At 40.0% G+C, this 25219-nt stretch overlaps 1 long non-coding RNA gene across 1 annotated transcript in view; it reads right to left on the bottom strand.

Moving 5' to 3' along the window:
- The window catches only part of LOC133228633 (uncharacterized), a 751016-nt gene extending 729451 nt beyond the window's left edge, over positions 1-21565 (bottom strand). The window contains exon 1 of the long non-coding RNA XR_009730301.1: positions 19280-21565. This is a non-coding gene — a long non-coding RNA (uncharacterized LOC133228633). The remainder of the gene's footprint in view (positions 1-19279) is intronic.
- Positions 21566-25219: the final 3654 nt, after the last annotated feature.

Raw genomic sequence — 25219 nt, 5'->3', positions numbered from 1 at the left:
TGAACCCTGAATTCACCTACAAGGTGCTTGACGGATCTGTTTGGGTTTTAGAAGTAATATGTACCATATATGAGCACACTGCTCAGACTCACTTATGAATTAACCTCAAAGCCTACCAGTTGTAAGCAAAGCCTAGAGCAACAGAAGACTCTGCAGCAGAACAAAGCTGCAGTACAGGTGGTCACTTTATGATCCAACAGATCCAATGATTATTCAAAGTTTCTGTGGCAAATAAGGATGCCAAACAAAGTCTCTAGCAAGATCTCAAAGAAGAATTACAACACAGAACGCCCAGATTTTATAACAAAAAGATCTATTCTTCTGTAGACAACTATTTTCCCTTTCAAAAACAGCCCTGAGCTTATTCTTAGACCCTGACAGAAATTATACTTCTTTTTTTTTTTAAGGTAATTTATTTTATTTTTTTTAATTTTATTTTATTTTTAAACTTTACATAATTGTATTAGTTTTGCCAAATATCAAAATGAATCCATCACAGGTATACATGTGCTCCCCATCCTGAACCCTCCTCCCTCCTCCCTCCCCATACCATCCCTCTGGGTCGTCCCAGTGCACTAGCCCCAAGCATCCAGTATCGTGCATTGAACCTGGACTGGCATCTCATTTCATACATGATATTTTACATATTTGAAATTATACTTCTAACAGGGGTCATCAAGGGACCATGTGACTTGAGATGTGCATTGTAAACTAGTGCTCTAGAGTTATCTGACCCCTCCAGATCACAATGTTAAGAGGATGCAGCAAACCTTCGTGAAGGGAAAATGATATACAAGCCATGAGGCTGGCCTGGAAGGAAGGAGTTAGCTGTATGAGTGAGTGACACATACTCATATGTCACCTACTCTTGCTTCACTGTCTCTTCTTCTTTAATCCATGCTCAATGCCTTACAGGGAAGTATTTTGATTATTTGAATGAGAAAGAAAAATCCTGGTTTATGGGTGATTCTGCACGATATGCTGTCACAACCTGCAAATGGACTGCTATTTCCATCTAGCAATGCTCTGACAGAGAGCAGTGAAGTAATCCTCCATATGAGGAACACATCAAATAATTCACCCGTTTTCCACTTTGCATGGACTGAGAAATGCAGATCTAAAGTAGTCAGTAACTAGCTGTTAGCTGATAGAGAATTATAAAGAATAGCACTAGAAAATTAATGACAAGGAGGACTAGAGAAAGAACAGCTGGGAGGACATCTCAGAATGGGCCAGAGATTGAGGATGTTTGTGCTTCATGTGAATGCTCACAAAAGAGCATCACATGCAGAGAAGATTCCAATAAACAGGTAGAGAGATGACATGCTTTATGGATAGTACTCACTCTCTTTAACAAACCATCTAAGCACTTGCTTTAAAAAATTGTAAAAAGAGCCTCAATAACAGGAAAAGAGGCTACAAATGGACTAAACATCATGAACTGTCAATATCTAAGGCTCCCGGAGAAGGAAATGGCAACCCACTCCAGTATTCTTGCCTGGAGAATTCCATGGACAGAGGAGCCTAACAGGCTACATTTAGTTCATGGGGTCACAAAGAGTTGGACATGACTGAACAACTAACACACAGACCAGATTTATCTATTAATTTTCAGTATCTACCTTGTCAACGGTGGAAATTAAGGTTAAGTCCCAAAGATGTCACTCTTCCCTGAGGGACTCCGTCACCCACCAGGTGGCAAATGTCAACATCAGACCTTTTTGCATTCGTAGCAGTGCATGGTTTGGCCTCACGAGCACACGCATATTTTAGATATACATTTGCATCCCCAGCGTGTAACTTTTCTGCCAGCAGCAACGTCATTAAACACACGGAATCCTTACTCACCATCACAGTACTCTGCACGACATTGCTCCTGACACAGACTCACTTAACCACAAAGGACATATGACTTCATTTTGGGTTCCAAAATCACTGCAGATGGTGAATTCTAAAAGATTCCAATGTGAAGGCCAAATCCAGAGCCACTAACAAAACTAGTAGTGGGTGTGGCCAAGCATTGGTATGTTTAAGTCTTCCCAGTGATTTCAACATGCTGCCAAGGTTGAGAATCACTGTTCAAAGGAGTAACCACAAAGGTGGTAACAGGAGCCAAGGTTGAAAAGCACTGACCATTGATCAAGCCATCATCTTTCTCAACTGTAATATTATAATAGTTACACAACTATCCAGTTACACAGCTTAAATTTTTTCTCTAACTCTAAAGTCTACTCTCCATACTGCAGTCAGACTGATGGTTTTGATTTTTTTTTTTTTTTCTTAAGTAGATGGTAGTTCAATGGCTTCCCATCACAGAGAAAATTCTTTCTCCTGAACATGGCCTACAGGCCTCATACGATCTGGCCTTGTTGACCATTTGCCAGTTTCTGTCTATCCTTCAGCACTGTCATATTCCTGTTTTCTTGAACACACCAATCATGTTCTAGTCTCAGGGACTTATGTATTTTCCAGATATCCACATGCATAAGTCTCTTCTCATTTCTTTTGAAAGGATTTTTCTTCAGAGAGGCCCTCCCTGAATAGCCTAAATACCTCCTTACAGACTTTCACTACCTTCTTTACTCTGTTCTACTTTTCCTCTCAGAAATAACCATTACCTGACATTATTTTACACGTTCACCAATACAAGTTCCATCAGGATAGTGACTTCTTTGCACTCATTTTTATAGTCCCTGTGCCTGGACAGTATCCAGTACAAAACAGGCCCTCAAGAGTCAACCAATATGATTACACAGGAGGCTTATAAGCCCTCTTCATCCTACAAAGGTACAACTACACACACAGAGCAACTCCTTCTGAAAACTGCAGGAAAAGCATTTGACAAAACTCAGCATCCTTTAATAATAAAAACTCTCACAAACTGTGTATAAAGACATGTCCTTCAACGTAATAAAGACCACATACGAGAAGCCTACAGCTGACATAATACACAATAATGAGAAAGCTGAGAGCATTTCCTATAAGATTCAGTTCAGTTCAGTCGCTCAGCTGTGTCTGACTCTGCGATCCCATGAACTGCAGCACTCCAGGCCTTCCTGTCCATCACCAACTCCCAGAGTCCACCCATAACCCAAGTCCATTCTGTCAGTGATGCCATCCAGCATCTTATCCTCTGTCGTCCCCTTCTCCTCCTGCTCCCAATCCCTCCCAGCATCAGGGTCTTTTCCAATGAGTCATCTCTTCGCATGAGGTGGCCAAAATATTGGAGTTTCAGCTTCAACATCAGTCCTTCCAGTGAACACCCAGGACTCATTTAGGACGGACTGGTTGGATACCCTCGCAGTCCAAGGGACTCTCAAGAGTCTTCTCCAACACCACAGTTCAAAAGCATCAAATCTTCGGCGCTCAGCTTTCTTCACAGTCCAACTCTCACATCCATAGGTGACCACTGGAAAAACTATAGCCTTGACTAGACGGACCTTTGTTGGCAAAGTAATGTCTCTGCTTTTGAACCTATGCTAGGTTGGTCATAACTTTCCTTCCAAGGAGTAAGCGTCTTTTAATTTCAAGGCTGCGGTCACCATCTGCAGTGATTTTGGAGCCCCCAAAAATAAAGTCTGACACTGTTTCTACTGTTTCCCCATCTATTTCCCATGAAGTGATGAGACCAGATGCCATGATCTTAGTTTTCTGAATGTTGAGTTTTAAGCCAACTTTTTCACTCTCCTCTTTCACCTTCATCAAGAGGCTTTTTAGTTCTTCTTCACTTTCTGCTATAAGGGTTGTGTCATCTGCATATCTGAGGTTATTGATATTTCTCCCAGCAATCTTGATTCCAGCTTGTGTTTCTTCCAGCTCAGCGTTTCTCATGATGTACTCTGCATGTAAGTTAAATAAACAGGGTGACAATATACAGCCTTGACATACTCCTTTCCTATTTGGAACCAGTCTGTTGTTCCATGTCCAGTTCTAACTGTTGCTTCCTGACCTGCATACAGGTTTCTCACGAGGCAGGTCAGGTGGTCTGGTATTCCCATCTCTTTCAGAATTTTCCACAGTTTATTGTGATCCACACAGTCAAAGGTTTTGGCATAGTCAATAAAGCAGAAATAGATGTTTTTCTGGAACTCTCTTGCTTTTTCCATGATCCAGCGGATGTTGGCAATTTGGTCTCTGGTTCCTCTGCCTTTTCTAAAATCAGCTTGAATATCTGGAAATTCACTGTTCACATATTGCTGAAGCCTGGCTTGGAGAATTTTGAGCATTACTTTACTAGCTGTGAGATGAGTGCAATTGTGTGGTAGTTTGAGCATTCTTTGGCATTGCCTTTCTTTGGGATTGGAATGAAAACTGACTTTTTCCAGTCCTGTGGCCACTGCTGAGTTTTCCAAATTTGCTGGCATATTGAGTGTAGCACTTTCACAGCATCATCTTTCAGGATTTGAAAGAGATCAACTGGAATTCCATCACTTCCACTAGCTTTGTTCATAGTGATGCTCTCTAAGCCCCACTTGACTTCACATGCCAGGATGTCTGGCTCTAGGTGAGTAACCACACCATCGTGATTATCTGGGTCATGAAGCTATTTTTTGTACAGTTCTCCTGTGTATTCTTGCCACCTCTTCTTAATATCTTCTGCTTCTGTTAGTCCATACCCTTTCTGTCCTTTATTGAGCCCACCTTTGCATGAAATGTTCCCTTGGTATCTCTGATTTTCTTGAATAGATCTCTAGTCTTTCCCATTCTGTTGTTTTCCTCTATTTCTTTGCATTGATCGCTGAGGAAGGCTTTCTTATCTCTCCTTGCTATTCTTTGGAACTCTGCATTCAGATGATTATATCTTTCCTTTTGTCCTTTGTTTTTCACTTCTCTTCTTTTAGGAAATTGCAAATCAAAACCACAATGGGATATCACCTTATACCTGTCAAAATGGCTGTTATCAAAAAAGACAATAAATAACAAGCATTGGTGAGGATGTAGAGAAGAACGCTAGTACCCAGTTAATTGGGGATGGTATGGGGAGGGAGGAGAGTTCAGGATGGGGAACACGTGTATACCTGTGGCAGATTCATGTCGATATATGGCAAAACCAATACAATAATGTAAAGTTAAAAAATAAAATCAAAAAAAAAAAAAGCAAAAAGGAAAAAAATAAAAAAGAAGAATGTGAATTTGTAAAATCATTATGGAAAACAGTATGCAGGTTCCTCAAAAAAGTAAAAGTAGAATGATGGGATGATCCAGAAATTCCAATTCTTTCTCTAAGGGAAAGAAAAACACCAATTAAAAAAGATATATGCACCTCAATATTAATAGCAGTATTACTTACATCAGCCAAGATAAGGAAACAATCTTGCTGTTCATCAATAGATAAATGGATTAAGAGGATGTGGTACATTTATACAATGGAAATTAGCCATAAGAAAGAATGCAATCTTGCCATTTGCCTCAGCATGGATAAACCTGAAAGGTTTTATGCACAGTGAAATAAGTCAGATAGAGAAAGACAACTAGTGTTTGTTTTTACCTATGTGTGGAATCTAAAAAACAAAACAAACAAATAAAGCAGAAATAAACTCACAGATACAGAGAATAAACTAGTAGTTACGGGGACCTGGGGCAGGGGAGGCAAAACAAATGATAACTCTGTAGGGTGTGTAATCTAAAAACATTTTGAATCACTGTGTTGTACACCTGAAACTAACAAAATATTGTAATTCAACTAAACTTAAGAACAGAATATATAAAGCAGAAAAAAAGTATCATCTAAATCACACATGGGTGAGATTCACAGTATTGATTCATCCCTAGGCAAAATTCCGCTCCAGATATCACCCTGTCAAAGCAGACAAGTTATGAACAGACAGAGGAATCAAAAAGAAGAAAGGGGTGATGTGTCCGAAGCAAGTCCAAAACCCAACAAGGCAAATTCCATCAGATTTCAAGGCTTGAGAATAATCCTCTCTGGTTCAGTGCTTTGCTCTCTAAGCCCACTGAGAGGCAGAATCAAACCCATGGCTCTTGGGACAGCTCCGCCCCTACAGCTCTCAGCAAGGGCTTTATCCATGAGGCACTGGGTAGAACATGCTGATCTGCCAAAACTAAAGATGAAACAAAAGGAATGAGCCTGGACTGTTAGATATATGGCAGGAATGGCAGCCCTGATGACCTCTGAAACATCTTCAGAGTCATTCTTCCCTTTTCTTGAAAGATAAGGCATGCATGCAGCAGAATAGCTCCATCATTCTGTCATGTAGAATCTGAGAGCCCTTGATACTTCATTTTGTCCCATCTTTGTCCCCTTTCAGTTCACCCTGGCAGGGTTTCTACTTGAATAATCCCGTAATCTCTTTATCAAATGACAGCCCAGCCATACCCTTGGTGTTCACTTTGGAACACAGGGGATTTTCTTTCTCTCTCTCTTTTTTTTTTTTTTTGCAATATGGAAAACCTGAGGATTTTCCAAATCTTTAAATTCTGGTTCCTTTTTACTTAATTCCTTCTTCAATTTCTCTCTTTCCTCTCACATTTTATTGTAAACAGACAGACAGACCGGGACCATTCCTTCAACATTTTGGTCTGAAACATCCTTACTGAAATATCCAATTTCACAGTTCACAAGCTCCACCTTCCAGAATATCCTGGAACACAGTTCAACCAAGTTGTTCATCACTTTGTACTGACGATTTCTTTCCTCCAGTTTTCTATAAATCTGTTCTGCATTTCTGTCAGAGACTTCATCAGAATGGCCTATAAGAGCTATATTTCTACCAACATTCAGTTCTCAGCAATCTAGGGTCTTTCTAATATGCACCTCAGATTTCCACTATCCTCTACCCATTAACCAATTCCAAAGCTACTTTCACATTTTTAGGCATATGTTACAACAGCACCTCATTTCACAGTACAAAAATCTATATTAGCTCTGGGGTGGCGCTAGTGGTAAAGAACCCACCTGCAATGCAGGAGACATGAGACTTGGGTTCGTTTCATGAATTAGGTAGATCCCCTGAAGCAGGAAATGGCAACCTGCTCCAGTATTCTTGCCTGGAGAATCTCATGGACAGAGGAGCCTGGTGGGCTACAGTCCATGGTGTTGCAAAGAGTCAAACATGACTGAAGCAACTTAATAGTACATATACCATAGATATATACCATAGGCTAGGTGGCTTAAACAATAGAAATTTATTTTCTCACAGCTCTAGAGGCTCCAAGCCCAAGGTCAAGGTACCAGGCAATTCAGCTTCTGGTGAGAGTTCTCTTCTTGGCTTGCAGATGGCTGCCTTTTCTCCATGTGCTCACATAAGCTTTCCAAAGTGGGCACAGAGAGAAAGGCACCAGTCTTGCTGGATTTGAGTTATGACTTCATTAAACTGTTATAATCTCCTCACAGGTGATTTCAATGCAGTCCCACTAGAGGAACATAAAAATGTTGAGAGGACACAATTCAGTTCATAGCAGAACTGAATATCAGACACAGAAATCTGCTCTAAGTACTGCTTTTTTACTTTTAAAGTTTTATTTGCAAAGCACTTTATGTTTACAAATCTTTTTGCTGGGCTTTATCATACTTTATTCAATGTATACAAAGATTTGGACCATATGAAAAAAAAGAGAAAACTGTCCAGAAAACCACAACAAAGAAATCTCTCCCCATCCCATTCCCCACATGAACTTAGCTTGTGAATATAACCATGAATAGGACAAGACTATTTATCTAACAGATTATTGTCTGTCCCATGCAACTGTTTCACTATGGTGTCTCAAAGAAAAGCCTAATACATTGCAACAAGAACATTCTTCACTGACAGTGAGGTAAAGTTTAGCTCCGCAGTCTCTCTATTAATAACTATGCTACTGTTGATGGTAGATGCATGTCTAAGAGATATCTAAACTTCTCTTCATCAGCATAAAACGTGGCTAGGTCTTTTTGATAAGAGATTTGTCACTCCATGGCTTTATCAAACAGATCATTATAAAGGTTTTCAAATTGGGATTTTCTTTTTCTGAACTATTTTAGGACATATAGCCAGCTGGAATCTATTGATGGCTTCTATGGCTGAGCGCCAAAGAATTGATGCTTTTGAACTGTGGTGTTGGAGAAGACTCTTGAGAGTCCCTTGGACTGCAAGGAGATCCAACCAATCCATTCTGAAGGAGATCAGCCCTGGGATTTCTTTGGAAGGGATGATGCTAAAGCTGAAACTCCAGTACTTTGGCCACCTCATGTGAAGAGTTGACTCATTGGAAAAGACTCTGATGCTGGGAGGGATTGGGGGCAGGAGGAGAAGGGGACGACAGAGGATGAGATGGCTAGATGGCATCACTAACTCGATGGACATTAGTCTGAGTGAACTCCGGGAGTTGGTGATGGATAGGGAGGCCTGGTGTGCTGTGATTCATGGGGTCGCAAAGAGTCAGACACGACTGAGCTACTGATCTGATCTGATCTGATATATGTAAGTTAGGGAGGGAGAAAAGGGAGGCTTGAAAGAGAAGGATAAAAAATCAAGGTCTGAACCTCCACATGTGTTTCACCAAATACAATTGTTTTCTTCTGACGTACCATTTGCAAATGAATGTAAAATTGCCCATCAGACAGAATAGGTCAAACAAAGCAATCTCATTGTTCTTATTTTCAATATCATCCATATTACTTTTTAAATTTCACCCCAACTTTGTTCTCATAACAAGGTATTTTCCAATTTCTTTGGAAAAGACACCTTAAGATAATTAATGTTTAGATATTCCACCCATTTGAAAACTGCTGCTGCTGCTAAGTCACTTCAGTTGTGTCCAACTCTGTGCGACCCCATAGATGGCAGCCCACCAGGCTTCCCCGTCCCTGGGATTCTCCAAGCAAGAACATGGAGTGGGTTGCCATTTCCTTCTCCAATGCATGAAAGTGAAAAGTGAAAGTGAAGTCACTCAGTCGTGTCTGACTCTTAGCGACCCCATGGACTGCAGCCCACCAGGCTCCTCCGTCAATGGGATTCTCCAGGCAAGAACACTGGAGTGGGTTGCCATTTCCTTCTCCAATGCATGAAAGTGAAAAGTCAAAGTGAAGTCAGTCAGTAGTGTCCGACTCTTAGCGACCCCATGGACTGCAGCCCACCAGGGTCCTCCGTCCATGGGATTTTCCAGGCAAGAGTACTGGAGTGGGGTGCCATTGCCTTCTCCACATTTGAAAACTACCACTACACATTAAACAATACCTGTATCAACATACACATCAGATAAAATTAGTATCATAGAGTTTTGAAATACATTTGTTAAGGAAGACTCAAAAAATATTTTGACTTCAATTATTACTCTCCCTCAAAAGGAAACTGGTTGTGTCATTTTTCCCTGTGTTTGTTTTACCACTTCAATCATTTTCTAATGCCATAGCAATGTAACAGAATCAGATAAGGCTCACTGAAACCTCCATATCAGATCAGCTGGAAAGATGAGAGATCATGGAGAGTCGGACCCGAGTTTTGTAAAGTAGGCTATGTGGCTGACTTCAAGGAAGATAATCAGAAGTCCAAATAAAAGTGACCAATGTGTTATTCTAGCACACTGTGCTCAATCCAGGCCAGCAACTTTATACATCAGGGTCTGGTGTAGCAACTGGGCTGTGAAAACAAGAATTTCTAAGCAGTGGCAATACTGTGAGTCAGGTGACTGTGTGGTGGGGTTTTAACCCTAGGTGAATATTTTCATTTCTAACAAGCCTTCAACTATTTTTGGGAGTCATGGGGAATTGGAAAGTGAGGTTCAGGTTAAGGACTCTCAAGATAAGGTTTCAGAATCTGATAATTAAGTTCTAAAAATTAAGATCCTTATCTTATTTGTTAAAGATTTCCTAACTGGCCCAGCTCACAGTGAGGTCACTTTTAAAAATGTATTCCTTAACATTACTCAATAAATACACAGTGTTTTGCAGCTTTCAAAGAACTTACACGTACATAAAGTATTCTTCACAGCATACCTGAAAGGGGAGTGTCACAGATAAACTCATATCCACTTTATCAAAGTGGAGAGCAAGAACTGTGGAACAGCAGGGCCAGGACCCACGTGAGTCTTGCTAGTGCTTTCCCAGCATGCTGTACCATGATGTCTTTAAAGAGCAGGTAATGAAAAGCTCCTCATTTCTGATCTTTTCCATATGTACATAACAGTATGTAGATGGAAGCAACCCACTGTCTTGGCTGTATACTGGCCCTTGTCATCACCCAGTTCCTCCTCTAAAACCTTAAACATCAGTATTCTACCCAAGAGAAAATCTCCCATCTTGTTTCCCTCCCACTGCTACTGCTGCTGCTGCTAAGTCGCTTTAGTGTCCGACTCTTTGAGACCCTATGACTGTAGCCTGCCAGGCTCCTCTGTCCATGGGATTTCCCAGGCAAGAATACTGGAGAGGGTTGCCATGCCCTCCTCCAGTGGATCTTTCAGACCAGGGACCCAAGTGGCATCTCTTACATCTCCTGCATTGGCAGGCAGGTTCTTACCTGGGAAGCTCTTCATTCCCACTCAGTTTGGTTCAGTCGTTCAGTCGTGTTGGACTCTTTGCAACCCCATGAATCGCAGCACACCAGGCCTTCTGTCCATCACCAACTCCCAGAGTTCACTCAAACTCAGGTCCATCGAGTAGGTGATGCCATCCAGCCATCTCATCCTCTGTCATCCCCTTCTCCTCCTGCCCCCAATCCCTCCCAGCATCAGAGTCTTTTCCAATGAGTCAACTCTTCACATGAGGTGGCCAAAGTATTGGAGTTTCAGCTTTAGCATATGCCAGCAAATTTGGAAAACTCAGCAGTGGCCGCAGGACTGGAAAATGTCAGTTTTCATTCCAATCCCAAAGAAAGGCAATGCCAAAGAATGCTCAAACTACCGCACAATTGCACTCATCTCACAGCTAGTGAATTAATGCTCAATATTCTCCAAGCCAGGCTTCAGCAATATCTGAACCGTGAACTTCCAGATGTTCAAGCTGATTTTAGAAAAGGCAGAGGAACCAGAGACCAAATTGCCAACATCTGCTGGTTCATCAAAAAAGCAAGAGAGTTCCAGACAAACATCTATTTCTGCTTTATTTACTATGCCAAAGCCTTTGACTGTGTGGATCACAATAAACTGTGGAAAATTCTGAAAGAGATGGGAATACCAGACCACCTGATCTGCCTCTTGAGAAACCTGTATGCAGGTCAGGAAGCAACAGTTAGAACTGGACATGGAACAACAGACTGGTTCCAAATAGGAAAAGGAGTACGTCAAGGCTGTATATTGTCACCCTGTTTATTTAACTTATATGCAGAGTACATCATGAGAAACTCTGGACTGGAAGAAGCACAAGCTGGAATCAAGATTGCCAGGAGAAATATCAATAACCTCAGATATGCAGATGACACCACCCTTATGGCAGAAAGTGAAGAAGAACTAAAAAGTCTCTTGATGAAGGTGAAAGAGGAGAGTGAAAAAGTTGGCTTAAAACTCAACATTCAGAAAGCGAAGATCATGGCATCTGGTCCCATCACTTCATGGGAAATAGATGGGGAAACAGCGGGAACCATGTCAGACTTTATTTTTCTGGTCTCCAAAATCACTGCAGATGGTGACTGCAGCCATGAAAGTAAAAGACGCTTACTCCTTGGAAGGAAAGTTATGACCAACCTAGATAGCATATTCAAAAGCAGAGACATTACTTTGCCAACAAAGGTCCGTCTAGTCAAGGCTTTTCCTGTGGTCATGTATGGATGTGAGAGTTGGACTGTGAAGAAGGTTGAGCGCCAAAGAATTGATGCTTTTGAACTGTGGTGTTGGAGAAGACTCTTGAGAGTCCCTTGGACTGCAAGGAGATCCAACCAGTCCATTCTGAAGGAGATCAGCCCTGGGATTTCTTTGAAAGGAATGATGCTAAAGCTGAAACTCCAATACTTTGGCCACCTCATGTGAAGAGTTGACTCATTGGAAAAGACTCTGATGCTGGGAGGGATTGGGGGCAGGAGGAGAAGGGGACGACCGAGGATGAGATGGCTGGATGGCATCACTGACTCGATGGACGTGAGTCTGAGTGAACTCCGGGAGTTGGTGATAGACAGTGAGGCCTGGCGTGCTGTGATTCATGGGGTCGCAAAGAGTTGGACATGACTGAGCGACTGAACTGAACTTCCAAAGAATACCCAGGACCTACCTAAATTCACTGTAATCTCAGTCCCTTGATTCCTCCCTTTTGCCCTTCCTATTTGGCTCTCTCCAAATCGTCCAGCTTTTATTATTAACATCCTCACTTTTTCCCATCTCTGTCCTCCTGCCCCATTCACTCAACAAGGCCTCTGTGATAGATCAATCCAACTTTCTACTCTAGGCCAAGTTTTAGAGACCCTGAGCTGGACTTAATAAATGTTTGTCTTTTTCTTTGGAAAGGTCACTTCTCCATTTTTGTTAATACATAAGTGTTTTAAACCTTCACTACCATCCCAATGCCCATCTACCCAGCTCATTTTCTCAGTTTTCTACTTCATCAGGGTTTTCCAATGCAAATTCCCTTCTCCCAAGCTTTAACTGTCTTTATAGCATCATTTGTTCATCCTTGCCGTCTCTCCTTACTTTGTCTTGAATCTTATTCCATACCATATTTTCTTAGTTAGTCCTCCTTAATACAGTCCCCTTCATTTATACAATCTTTTAGTGATAACCACTTCCCTAAATTGGGGGGAAAAAAAAAAGGAACTTCTCTGGTGGTGCAGTGGCTAAGACTCTGTGCTCCCAATGGCAGGGGACTCGGATTCAACCCCTGGTCAGGGAACTAGATCCCACATGCCACAATTCAGAGTTCACACGCCTCAACTAAAGATCCTGCATACTGCTCGAAGACTGAAGACTCTGTGTGCACAACTAAGACCCAGAATAGGTAGGTAGGTAGATAGACAGATGATAGATGGACAGATAGAAGAAAAAAAGAAGAGCAGTTTCTCCCAATTTAAAAAGAACTCAATATTTCATCTAAAAAAACTTCACAAAACAATTCTTGAAAGAGAACGTTATACCTTCCACCTTCAGTTCATCTCTTTTCATCCTACAAAGTCCATCCACTTAAAACAAATTTCTATACTGACTATAATGCAATAGTCAAAGAAGTATATTGCTCCCATTCAAAAACCTTTTCTGCCTTTCTTTGTCAAGAACCATTGTTAATGTGAAACATGCCACTTTATTTAAAGTTTTGCTATATATATGATCCTTTGGTGGGGAGGGGCTTTGAAAAAATATTATTTCCATACTTAATTTGGTCATTTTTAAACACATTTTCCATTATTTCAATTATACATGAAGTTATTATATTTTCAAAGAACAGTCAATGAAAAAGAAACATATGGACTAATCAGGCATTTTTCCTGAAGACAGTTTGCATTCTATTAAAATTTCACAGAAATACAATATCTTTCATATCCAGAGAATGTTTGTCATGGTTTACTTTTTAACAAAGAAAGTCAGCAATGGGATATACAGGTGTTTTGGGGTTTTTTCTTTATAATGCACATGAGCATTTTTACTTAAAAGCCTAAAATATCAACCCTTCATTTAAACTTTCTGTAATCCTTCCACTCGAGGCTCCAATGCAGTGATTTTACAATAAATAACTGTGAAGCAGTTTCAATGTTCAGATTTTTCTCTTCTTTGTCATGAGTGCCTATGTCTCCTATCTGCCTGGAGTCTGAGTTCATTTAGACATGGTCTAGCTTCTATCAGCTCTCTCTGCCCAGGAGAAGGCAATGGCAACCCACTCCAGTACTCTTGCCTGGAAAATCCAATGGGTGGAAGAGCCTGGTAGGCTGCAGTCCATGGGGTCGCAGAGTTGGACATGACTGAGCGACTTCACTTTCACTTTCATGCTTTGGAGAAGGAAATGGCAACCCGCTCCAGTGTTCTTGCCTGGAGAATCCCAGGGACGGGGGAGCCTGGTGGGCTGCCGTCTATGGGGTCGCACAGAATCGGACACCACTGAAGCTACTTAACAGCAGCAGCAGCAGCTTCTATCAGGCTGTAGGCCAAAGACCTGAGATAAGTACATGACTGGGAAAGCTTTTATAGTTCTTCATCTAGTTTAAGGCAGACAGTATGTCAGAAGGTTCCATGGGGATATTACTGGTGAGTTCGAGCATAGATAAATTATGCGGGAATGGGGCATTTACATTTAATTATGGAGCAGTTGTTCAAGTGGGGAAAATGTTTACTTGAATGTACATAGATTATGCAGTACTGCCCTTATTCTTAAATGCAAAACATGGTTTTCTCTCTCTATGGTATTTTGGAATTTCACCCTGTGTTGAGGCAAAAACAATGTTTAACTGCTTTTATACATGCGCAGGAAAGGCTTTCAGGCGCCAGCTGTTTCCCAATAGGGAATCCCTTCACTGTAAATTGCATCACTTACTCTCACTGTGGTGATGGCGCAGTAGCAAAACCAAACCAAACCAGCCATGATATGGGCTGTTAACAAAAGAAGGTGCAGAACCCAAGTGCAGCTAACTCTGAAAAAGTAAGCCGCTGTTCAAATTAACCACGATACTTTATAAGATCTACTTCTAGTTTTCAACTCACTAGAATACACACAATACATGTTTCTAAATGAAAAGATTCTGAGGAGAGAGGGTAGATTTTTTTTTTAACAGTCAAGGACCATAACGGAGCTCATTTGCTTCTCTCTTACTAATGGACACACAGTTTACACTATATTATTCTGAGGCTAATTATTCAGTCATGGACTGTTTTAGCCACTGTCTCGTTTTTCCCTCTGGCTCCTGGCCTTTTGGACAATACATTGCTCATTAGCAACCCCACCCAAGGCTGGGCAGAAGTAAAATCTGCTGAAACACAAACTAATCTATCCCACTTCTTGTTAGTCATTCTCATAGAACAGGATACAGAAACTGTTTATTAAACTGAGGTTTTAGATTTATGAGTAGATATCAATTATCTATATATCTCCAGCTCTCAATCAGACACTTAGGCCACAAAACTCTATTTCTTTGTAGGTTTATCTCTGCTTTCTCTAGACCCTCAGACTATAATACAGCATGTGCATGCATGCAAAGTCACTTCAGTAGTGTCTGACTCTTTGCAACCCTATGGACTGTAGCCTGCCAGGCTCTTCTGTCTATGGGATTCTCCAGGCAAGAATACTGGAGTGTGTTGCTCTGCCCTCCTCCAGGGCATCTTTTCAATCCAGAGATCAAACGCACATCTCTACGTCTTCTGCATTGGCAGGTAGGTTCTTTACCACTAGGACCACCTGGAAAGCCCATAATATAGTACTATATCCTGAATGTCAGACTTGTGATCATCAGGTCTGAAAACTTCCTTAAAGCTATTTCAAAGGTGGCGGTCATCTCTCTCAGCAATTAAAGCAGCAACAAAATACAAGACATCTGCCCATGCCCTTGCCCTGCGGGTAATAAAACTAAATCCTCAGTTCTGCACTCAAGGTAGACTCCATGTGCCATTTAGTTTCTTTACACAGAACACATTAAGCAATACTGTCTGAGAAAAAGAATACAAAATTTAAGCCTGTCAAGTCTTTAGAATTTAATAGGCTTCAGCCACTCTGAATTGGATGTGGATATTTTGAGACTATTAAGTTGGATTATTTTTCTTCTTTGTTATATGTTAGCTTTATTAGGTTTTAATTTTAATTTTAAACATGAGGAATACAAAGTAAGTGAAATGAAACTGAAATCTTATCTGTGGACCTGTCTGAAGTTTTATACACACATATATTAGACCATTATGTTTCATCATGATGTTTTAATTAAGGAAAATAAAAGAGATTTGAGAGGAATCTAGAGAGTGGTGAATAAAGAGAGCAAAAGTTCAACTGAAAAAAATATCAAATTGAAAGAAAAGATGTTTATATGAACATGAAAGGCATGGCTCTCCAAATTTACTATATTGCTAAAAGTCAATGATAATGAGCTGACATTATTTAGGTTAGCATGAGTCAGATTCAGATGAAACCTCCACTGTCATCCCAGATAACACTAAGATGAAAGAAAAAAGATTAAAACAAAGAGCGAAATAATTCCTTGTTCATTCATTCAATAATCAATTTAAAATCTAAACATATGAAAGCTCTCCTCTGCTTGCAAAGAGCTCTAGAGGAAGAGTAATGAAGTAAAATATGGTTAATATTGAAATGCAAACTGTACACCAACAATCCTTGAGCTAGAAGGTGACTACTAGCAGTTACCAAAATACTTAACTTTCCCACGAGACTTCAATTATTCCTTCCAAGAGTAATGGTGGTAAATTTTATGCAAGAAAAAAAATCCACTTTTTATCTGTTTTATAACCATTTTAACTTAATCACTGAAAATACCAGTATCATTAGAAAACAATATTTGCTTCAATGACAGTTTAAAGAATGCAAACTAAGACAGCCATCTCTTTGTGATGAATACTCATGGATGAGGGTGGCATAGCCCTGACTGTTTCTGCTCACCCACCTTTGGCTTCAGGATTGAGACTGGTGCTATATTACTATCCAACAGACAGACTACATGCATACTCAGGATACTAGCAAGGTAAGGCCACACAAAAATGTTCCTCTTTAAGAAAATTGTCCATAAAAATTTTTTAAAAAAACACAGTTTCACTTCCAGCAATAATTTTATGTTTTATGATTTACTGCTGTTTTAATTTTTAAATAACAAGGACAGGATGTACAAATCTTTCTGGAAATTTTCAGTGCTAAGGTTTAAAAATACCTGAATCTGAGCCACCCCTGATGACATACTCAACTTACTCATTGAAGGTACTAGGAAGTCAGATTCTGCTCTACTGGGCTTCTGAGCATTTTCCTACTTGACAATTTTAACACCAACTTTCAGTCAAGTCTTCAGCCAAACTTCAAATATACTTGCTCTGATCACCATGACTGGTTCCTCCCAGCCTGTTCCTGAGTGCCCAAACCCACCCAGACTCTGGTCGTCCAACATGCATGCCATCTCTCTTCTTCCAGAGCCCTGTCCCATTCTCTGATCGTATTCATTTCTCAAAACAGTAAATTTCTGTCTCCCTTTGTCCTTTAGTGAGGGAGACTGATTACCAAAAAGAGAGACAGAAAATACATATAATTTCCAGAGAAATATTCAATCAAAAGATTGATCACATCACTCCACTTCCCCCTGGCTCCCAGTTTAGAAATCACCTCTAGAAGGAAACTACACATAGTACCAATACTAATAACTTTAGTTAAATATGCAATGTATTGATAAATATCTATATTTGATTATAGAGAATTTAAGAAATAAATAAATGACATAATTATTAAGTATGTCCTATCTACCAGGTGCTGTACACTAAGTGGCTTAACAGGGACTATATCATCTAATACTGATGTTAACCATCGCTGTAGATAGGATTTTTACCCCCATTTTAGTGAAGAAACTGAAGCTTAAGAGATCAGAATGTGGATCATTCTAATGGGAATATTTGCTCTTAATCACCATGCTATTCCATAAGTTAAACAAATATTTGTTGAATGAGGTAAAGTATGAAAGAAACAAGATAGAGAAAATGAGAAGGAAAACAATGGAGGGATTCTCTAGAGTAGCTTGAATCGATTCCATTCTTCCCTTTGGAAAACTCTCTTACAGCTTCCAAAAGGAGAACTGCTATATTCTCCCCTCTTGCCACCTCTACCCCAAGTACTACTTATAAACCTAGGCCTAGAGTCAAGTTCATATGCTGCAAAACATGAACATATTTCACACTCATAACAAATTCCAGTTGAATAAGTAAAAATCAGACTGACTCTGTGAAACAGACTGCCTTACTTACTCCACCAATTTCTTTGCTCTCTCTCAGCCTGGAGACAACACACCTTCAGGCTTTAACCTCTGAGCTCAAAGTCCCTGTTCTCAGACTAAACATACTGATTGCCAACCAAAACAAACATCTTTACTGACAACCAAGTTCTGCCTGGATAATTTTCACTTTAAAAATAAAAAGAAGAAGAAGAAAGAAAAAAACTACAAAGTATGCTCTGTCCCCCAAAGGAATTCTTTCCTACTCTGCTATTTCTTCGTGTTGAGGAGAGAATCTGATGATACGTGAAAAGAGCTGATTGTGTCCTGACTCAAGCATTTCACAGGGATATTTGCAAGGCTAAATTTAGGAAGAAGAAAAATCTTGAAATTAGAATCAAAGTCAAAAGTTAAAATCCTGCTTCAACTCTACACTGATCAGTCTTTAAAAAAAAAAAAAAAAAAAAACAGCTAGAGAACAAACATGCTGTCTCACTAGTCACGCGGATCTGAATTACTAACAGATACATCATTCCAGGCTTGATCTCATTTCTTGCCTGGCTTTGCTTTTAACTCTGTACATCCATGCTGAGGATTCAAGCTGTTTCCCCAGCTCAAAACAAGTCCTTTTCAGAGCCAGGTCTCCCGCCTTCCTGCTGCCTGTGTTAATGAGGAGCATGAGTTTCAAATCAAACTTCAAAAGAACAATTTTCTTGGAATATTATCCTGTAATAGACTTCAAATACAACCTTCCTTAGGGGTTTAATATCTCTATATAAAGTAATTAATCCAGTGAGCGAAAAATCTAGAGTCCTGGAAAAAGGAGGCAAAGAGCCTAAGTTTGGGGTAGATTTGGTATTCCCCCTCCCCCCTGCAACCCCATACTGGAAGGTGGGGAAGAGAGTATGAATCCCGGTGATGATAATACGCATATGGGTCTGATTCCCAAGGCAGAAGTTTAATCTCACTCACCTTTGGAAAGCTAAGCTAGAGTCTTTATACTTAGATTCCCTGATATATGAGGACACGGCTCTGTTCAATATGATCCCATACAGTTTATGCAACATGAACCTCATGTAAATACTCCAAAACCACAACTGATTGAAATTCGCAGGAAAGGAGATGTTCGAGGTCATTGGATTTTCTGGTCAACTCATAATTGAATAGAAAAACCCTTCTTATTTCAACCCTCAGGATCAAAAATGTTTATAAATGCATTAGTCTGTTTTCCTGACTTGTTAAATACAGCATGGAGAATATACTTCTATCTCTATTTGATGATTCAGATAGCTATGGTTCCTCAGGTTGCACCTTTGGGAATCGGTTACTTTAGTGCTGTATCTATGAAGTCAGAGGTTAAAAAACAAGCAGAGCTGCACTGACATTTAGGTTATAGTTATAAAGGTTTAGTATAAAGCCAGCATTGATAGGCACTTAATGTCCTTTTACCTATTTCTTTGAAAAATTACACGGTTAAAAATTTCTGATTGATGGGTGAGTCTGATTAAGAATCTGCATGTTATACTCACTTTATATACCTTTATCTGAGGGTGGGGGGAAACCTTCCATCTTGATCTGAGGAAAAGTCCATTTCTGACTGGCTGCATGGTTCACACAGATATCATAAAACCTATTAAAAAATCAAGTGACACAATAGAAATTCAATTGAAAGCAACCTAAACTTACATCCCAGGCCCCAAGTTGCTGCTGTAACTGTCAGGGTGGTTGTTGCTACTCTACAGAGGGAGTACCGTTTAAACTCAAAAGTCATCAAAGTTAATTCTGCTTCCGTTCAAGAGGGAAAGACCTTTCAGCAATCTCAGGAGAAAGTTTTTTTGTACTCAAATCCTCCTGAGCTATAAAGCCCTAAAGTAATGAAAGATAAATCAGGCCAGTCACGCGCATGAAGACCAAGAATGAGCAGCAAAACGAACCACAGCAATGGTAACTTCAAGTGCCAGCAGGCACAGAAAGTTCTTACGCCAGCCGTTTCTTATGCCCCTATTCTCCAAAGGTTGTGTTTTTCCTGGCAAGAGAGGTGGAGGGGAGGTGCATTTCCTAGCTTGTCAATGGCCGTATGCTTTCTGAGTAAGAAGAGCGCGAGTGAAAACACAGGCTCCCTCTCCTTTCCGTCAGCTCTCTACTTGCCAGCAAGCCAGTGTTTACGACTTTTTTGTTGTCTGCCTAACAAATGTGTCCAAATCAGCAATTCTAACCTGACATACTCCTCACTAATGGTTATCCAGAGTTCTGTTCCAAGTAGAAGGGCTAGGAGGAAAGGAGAGGGCATGGAAAATAGCAGCTGAAGGAAGGGAAAACAGAAAGGGCAGCAGGGAAAGAAAAATCTGTACAAACGACTGATTCATGTCAACAACACTAAACCTGTGCTAATTTCTCTGCCTTTCTTATCCAATTTTAGTAGAGCTTTGCGAAGTACAAGACTGAAAGGAAATTGTGTTTCCATTTGAGTCTGCTCATAAAAATCTTTAAGTAATACCTGTCTTATTTGTCTGTAGGATAGACCAATGCAACTAACATTCTTCCACTTAAGACTAAGATGAACTGTAGGCAAATTTCATTTTCAACCTAAGGTTCTAATCTGTGTTAACATGGGCCCACCAAGACCTAAACTTTCATCAGGTCCACAAACTGACCCTTTTCTCTAAAATTTGAAAGTCTTTTTGATTTCCAGATCTCATCCAAGTAGTCAACTACTTAGGACGTTATTGACAGAACCTTGGAAAGACTGGGAACAAGGAGATGCAGCCAGGAAAGGAATGCAGAGTTTCAGACATGCAGTATATATTAATAGTGATACTTAAACCACTAAGATTTCCATTCCATTGATACTAATTCATTTCACATTGCTTCATCATGCTGCTAATCAAAGCCAGCAAACATACACCAAGAAAAGCCAAAGGGGAAAATGACCTCCCTTTACACATGTGTGTTGTCAAGAGGGTGGTAAATATTCAGGATGAATAAACATATAGCTGCTGATGCTTTAATTCCATGATTAGAAAAAATATATATATTAAAATGCCAGACACAAATTTATAGATTATTTGTTAAATGGTGTCCTGAAATCAATTTCAGATAACAGTAGTCAGATCCCTGAGTTCAGTGTGCCACTGCTTTCAATACTTTTTAAACATCTACTTAGTAAGAAAGAGTTAAATGAAAGATTTTAAACAGTGGAATGAGACTGGTTCCAAATAGGAAAAGGAGTACGTCAAGGCTATATATCGTCACCCTCCTTATTTAACTTATATGCAGGGTACATCATGAGAAACACTGGACTGGAAGAAACAAGCTGGAATCAAGATTGCCAGGAGAAATATCAATAACCTCAGATATGGAGATGACACCACCCTTATGGCAGAAAGTGAAGAGGAACTCAAAAGCCTCTTGATGAAAGTGAAAGTGGAGAGTGAAAAAGTTGGCTTAAAGCTCAACATTCAGAAAACAAAGATCATGGCATCCGGTCCCATCACTTCATGGGAAATAGATGGGGAAACAGTGGAAACAGTGTCAGACTTTATTTTGGGGGGCTCCAAAACCACTGCAGATGGTGACTGCAGCCATGAAATTAAAAGACGCTTACTCCTTGGAAGGAAAGTTATGATCAACCTAGATAGCATATTCAAAAGCAGAGATATTACTTTGCCAACAAAGGTCCGTCTAGTCAAAGCTATGGTTTTTCCTGTGGTCATGTATGGATGTGAGAGTTGGACCGTGAAGAAGGCTGAGCGCCGAAGAATTGATGCTTTTGAACTGTGGTGTTGGAGAAGACTCTTGAGAGTCCCTTGGACTGCAAGGAGATAAGGAGCTTCCCTGGTGGCTCAGTGGTAAAGAATCTACCTGCCAATGCAAGATTCATAAGTTCAATCCCTGGGTCAGGAAGATCCCCTGGAGGAGGAAATGGCAACCAGTCCATTCTGAAGGAGATCAGCCCTGGGATTTCTTTGGAAGGGATGATGCTAAAGCTGAAACTGCAGTACTTTGGCCACCTCATGCGAAGAGTTGACTCATTGGAAAAGACTCTGATGCTGGGAGGGATTGGGGGCAGGAGGAGAAGGGGATGACAGAGGATGAGATGGCTGGATGGCATCACTGACTCGATGGACGTGAGTCTGAGTGAACTCCGGGAGTTGGTGATGGACAGGGAGGCCTGGCATGCTGCGATTCATGGGGTTGCAAAGAGTCGGACACGACTGAGCAACTGAACTGAACTGAACTGAGCTATCCTTCAGTGATAAGTCTAAAATATAAACATGAGAACAAATGCAGCACAAAAGAATAAAGAAAGTGACTGATATTTTTTCAAACTATTATGAACTTTAATTAACTTTATAATTAAACTATAAGTTTAAACTACACTTAAGGAACAGCAGACCAATGATTGTTGTCCTCATTTGTGAAAAAAATGCAGAACAGTTGAGATTAAGTGAAAAGAAACATAATCCTTTAAAAATTGTTTGAAGCAATGAACTGGATTTACTCACAGAAACCTAGGTTCATCTTAAAAACAAACTCCTAAGGGCAACTTTTAATGGAAGAAACAGAATAAGATCAATAGCAGAATATCACTTATGTAAATGTAAAATACATGTTACAAAGGAACAACAGAATTTAGTAAGAGTATATATCAAACTAAAAGGCTACACAGTGAGTGAATTAGAATAGCTATTTGTGGTAGTGAGGGAGACAAAAAGAGCATGAAGATAATCATGGATCAATGATGGCACTGTACTATGAGCTAAAAGAACGATTATATCAATCTTATGCAGTATAGTCCAAAATATGACAGTCACAACCAATAAAGTTTAAATGTAAATGTGACCAAAAAAATGTTAACTCCAGGGATAATAAGATAGATAATGCTTAATTAGTTCAACATGAAATGCAATTATATCAGGCCAGTGATCTTATGCTTATGGTTCAGGACACTAAGGAATTCATTGGTAAAAAGTCAATGAAAAAAAAGTTTCATTCCCCTCTAAAAGAAAAAAAGAGAAATGCTCCTTAAAATCTGTTCTTTTTCAAAATAATTTTATTTATGCATTTATTTTTTGTTGTGCCGGGCCTTTGTTGCTACGTAGGCCTTATCTAGGTGAAGAGAGCAGGCACTACTCTCTTGTTACTTCGTTGCAGTGTGAGCTTTTCTCTAGTGGCCCCCCACTCTCTTCTTGCAAAACATGGGCTCTAAGGTGCAAGGGCTCAGTAGTTATGGCTTCCGGGCTCTAGAACACAGGCTCAGTAGTTGTGACACATGAGTTCCCTGGCCTGTGAGATCTTCCCAGACAAGGAATGGAACCCATGTCTTCTACTACTGAGCCACCAGGGAAGCCCAAAATCTGTTTCTTTTCTCTGCATTTTTCTCCTAAATTTTAATCCCAAAATGAGAATAGAACCAAATCTGCACTCTTTATCTCCTTCAGTGCAAGAACATCTCCAGGTATATGCAGGAAAAAAGGGATACAAATTTCAAACAGTGCAACAAGAAAATTTGATCATGAATTTGCTATGAAGCAAAGGGTAAAGCCAAAGAAGACACACAGTTTATAATTTAAGGAAGTGGTGTTTATAAGAATTGAGAAGAAGAACATTAGTGGAAGAGGGAGTAGTAAGGATTAAGCTTCTCTATATTCAGTGCATGAATAATTTTCATATGGCTATTTCTAACAGATTCCTCAAAATCAGGCCAGGGGTTTAAGGTCAAAGGTCAAGTTAGGTAAAACATTTCTTGAAGGATTCAGAGTTCTCTGATAGTCTAGTTTAATCAAAAGATAAAAGGCAAGATATTTTTTAAAATCCTCCCTGAATATTATTTCTCACAATTGAAGTTCAGATGAGCACAGAGCAGCAGAGAATTTAAAGCCATATTATTTAACCAGATTCTTAAAAATCACTTACCTGTGTTAGACAACCACCTAAGTATAAATACTAGGATGTTTGGCAGCTGTGGCATGTTTTATTTTCCTAAAATACATAAATATGAACTCTATTTCACATTCTGTCTTACAACATGATGTTTACACTTCTCCACAAAGAAGCAGGGTCTATACTCCCTCACTTTGAACCTGTTGAATCTTCATATTAATAACTGCTTCATGTACTAGATTATGCTGCAAGGAACACTGACTTCCCAGGCTTGGTCATAAAAGATGATGTGGTTTCCACTTCCTTCTCTGTCTTCTAGGATACCTATCTTGGGAGCTCAAAGGCAACATTTAAGAAGCCTGGGTGTCCTGAAGTTAGCATATTAGAAAATGCCACGAAGAAAATACACAGAGACATGTCAAAGGAGACCTCACTATTTCAGCCCCAACAGTCCTCACAACCTGATGCATGACTGAAAAAGCCTTCAAGAGATCCTTGTTCCTAGACACGATCTTACCACAGTGGCATGAGAGACTCAAGCCAAAATTACCTAGCTTAGCTCAGCCACTCCTGAATTCATGACCAAAGAAGTCATCTGAGATTTTAAAGAATTTAAAATAAAAATTTTAAAGATTTTAAAGAACACAAATTGTGTTGCTTTAAACCACTACTGCTTGGGGTGGTGTGTTACCCAGCAATAGATAACGGATACAGAAGTTTTTCACAGAAGTTTAAGAACTTATCCAGCATGTGTCCCTGAATGGATGGTGCCCCACCTACATGCAGAAAGAAAATCTGTGATTAAGCCTTAGAGCTGGTTAAAATTCTCCTTTGTTTTTGTTCTTGTTATTTGCTAACTTCACTTACTGCTTCCTCTGAAAATATACCATTATTCCCAAAAGCCCACTGAAACATTTACTATTTTATTGCCACTGTACATCTGAGGAAACTAAAGCACAGTTAAATAACCACCAAAATTCAAAAATTATTCATTGAAGGAGCATCTTCCAGCAGTATAGTCTGATTCTAGGCCCGTGCTTCAAACTGTCATGCTCTACTACTTTGGGCACTTTTCATGATTGAGATCAATTATAAACGTTTGGGAATGATGACAAAACTGAAGTAGAATACTACAATGACAAAGTTGGGTAAATAAACCTGCTGAAAATTGTAACCCTAATATTGCTGCTTACTTTAAACTTTTTATATTTGGGTAGAGTTGATTAACAATGTTAATTTCAGGTATAGAGCAAAGTGATTCAGTTATACATGCATCTGCTGCTGCTAAGTCGCTTCAGTCGTGTCCAACTCTGTGGGACCCCATAGACGGCAGCCCACCAGGCTCCCCCATCCCTGGGATTCTCCAGGCAAGAACACTGGAGTGGGTTGCCATTTCCTTCTCCAATGCATGAAACTGAAAAGTGAAAGTGAAGTTGCTCAGTCGTGTCTGCTTGTAGCAACCCCATGGACTGCAGCCCACCAGGCCCCTCCATCCATGGGATTTTCCAGGCAAGAGTACTGGAGCAGGGTGCCACTGCCTTCTCCGAAACATGCATCTATTCTTTTTCAAATTTTTTTAGGTTGTT

Source organism: Bos javanicus, chromosome 17 (assembly GCF_032452875.1).
Source record: "Bos javanicus breed banteng chromosome 17, ARS-OSU_banteng_1.0, whole genome shotgun sequence".
Lineage (NCBI taxonomy): Eukaryota > Metazoa > Chordata > Mammalia > Artiodactyla > Bovidae > Bos > Bos javanicus.
The sequence above is the reverse complement of the archived record's forward strand: the minus strand, read 5'-3'. Positions and strand labels throughout refer to the sequence as shown.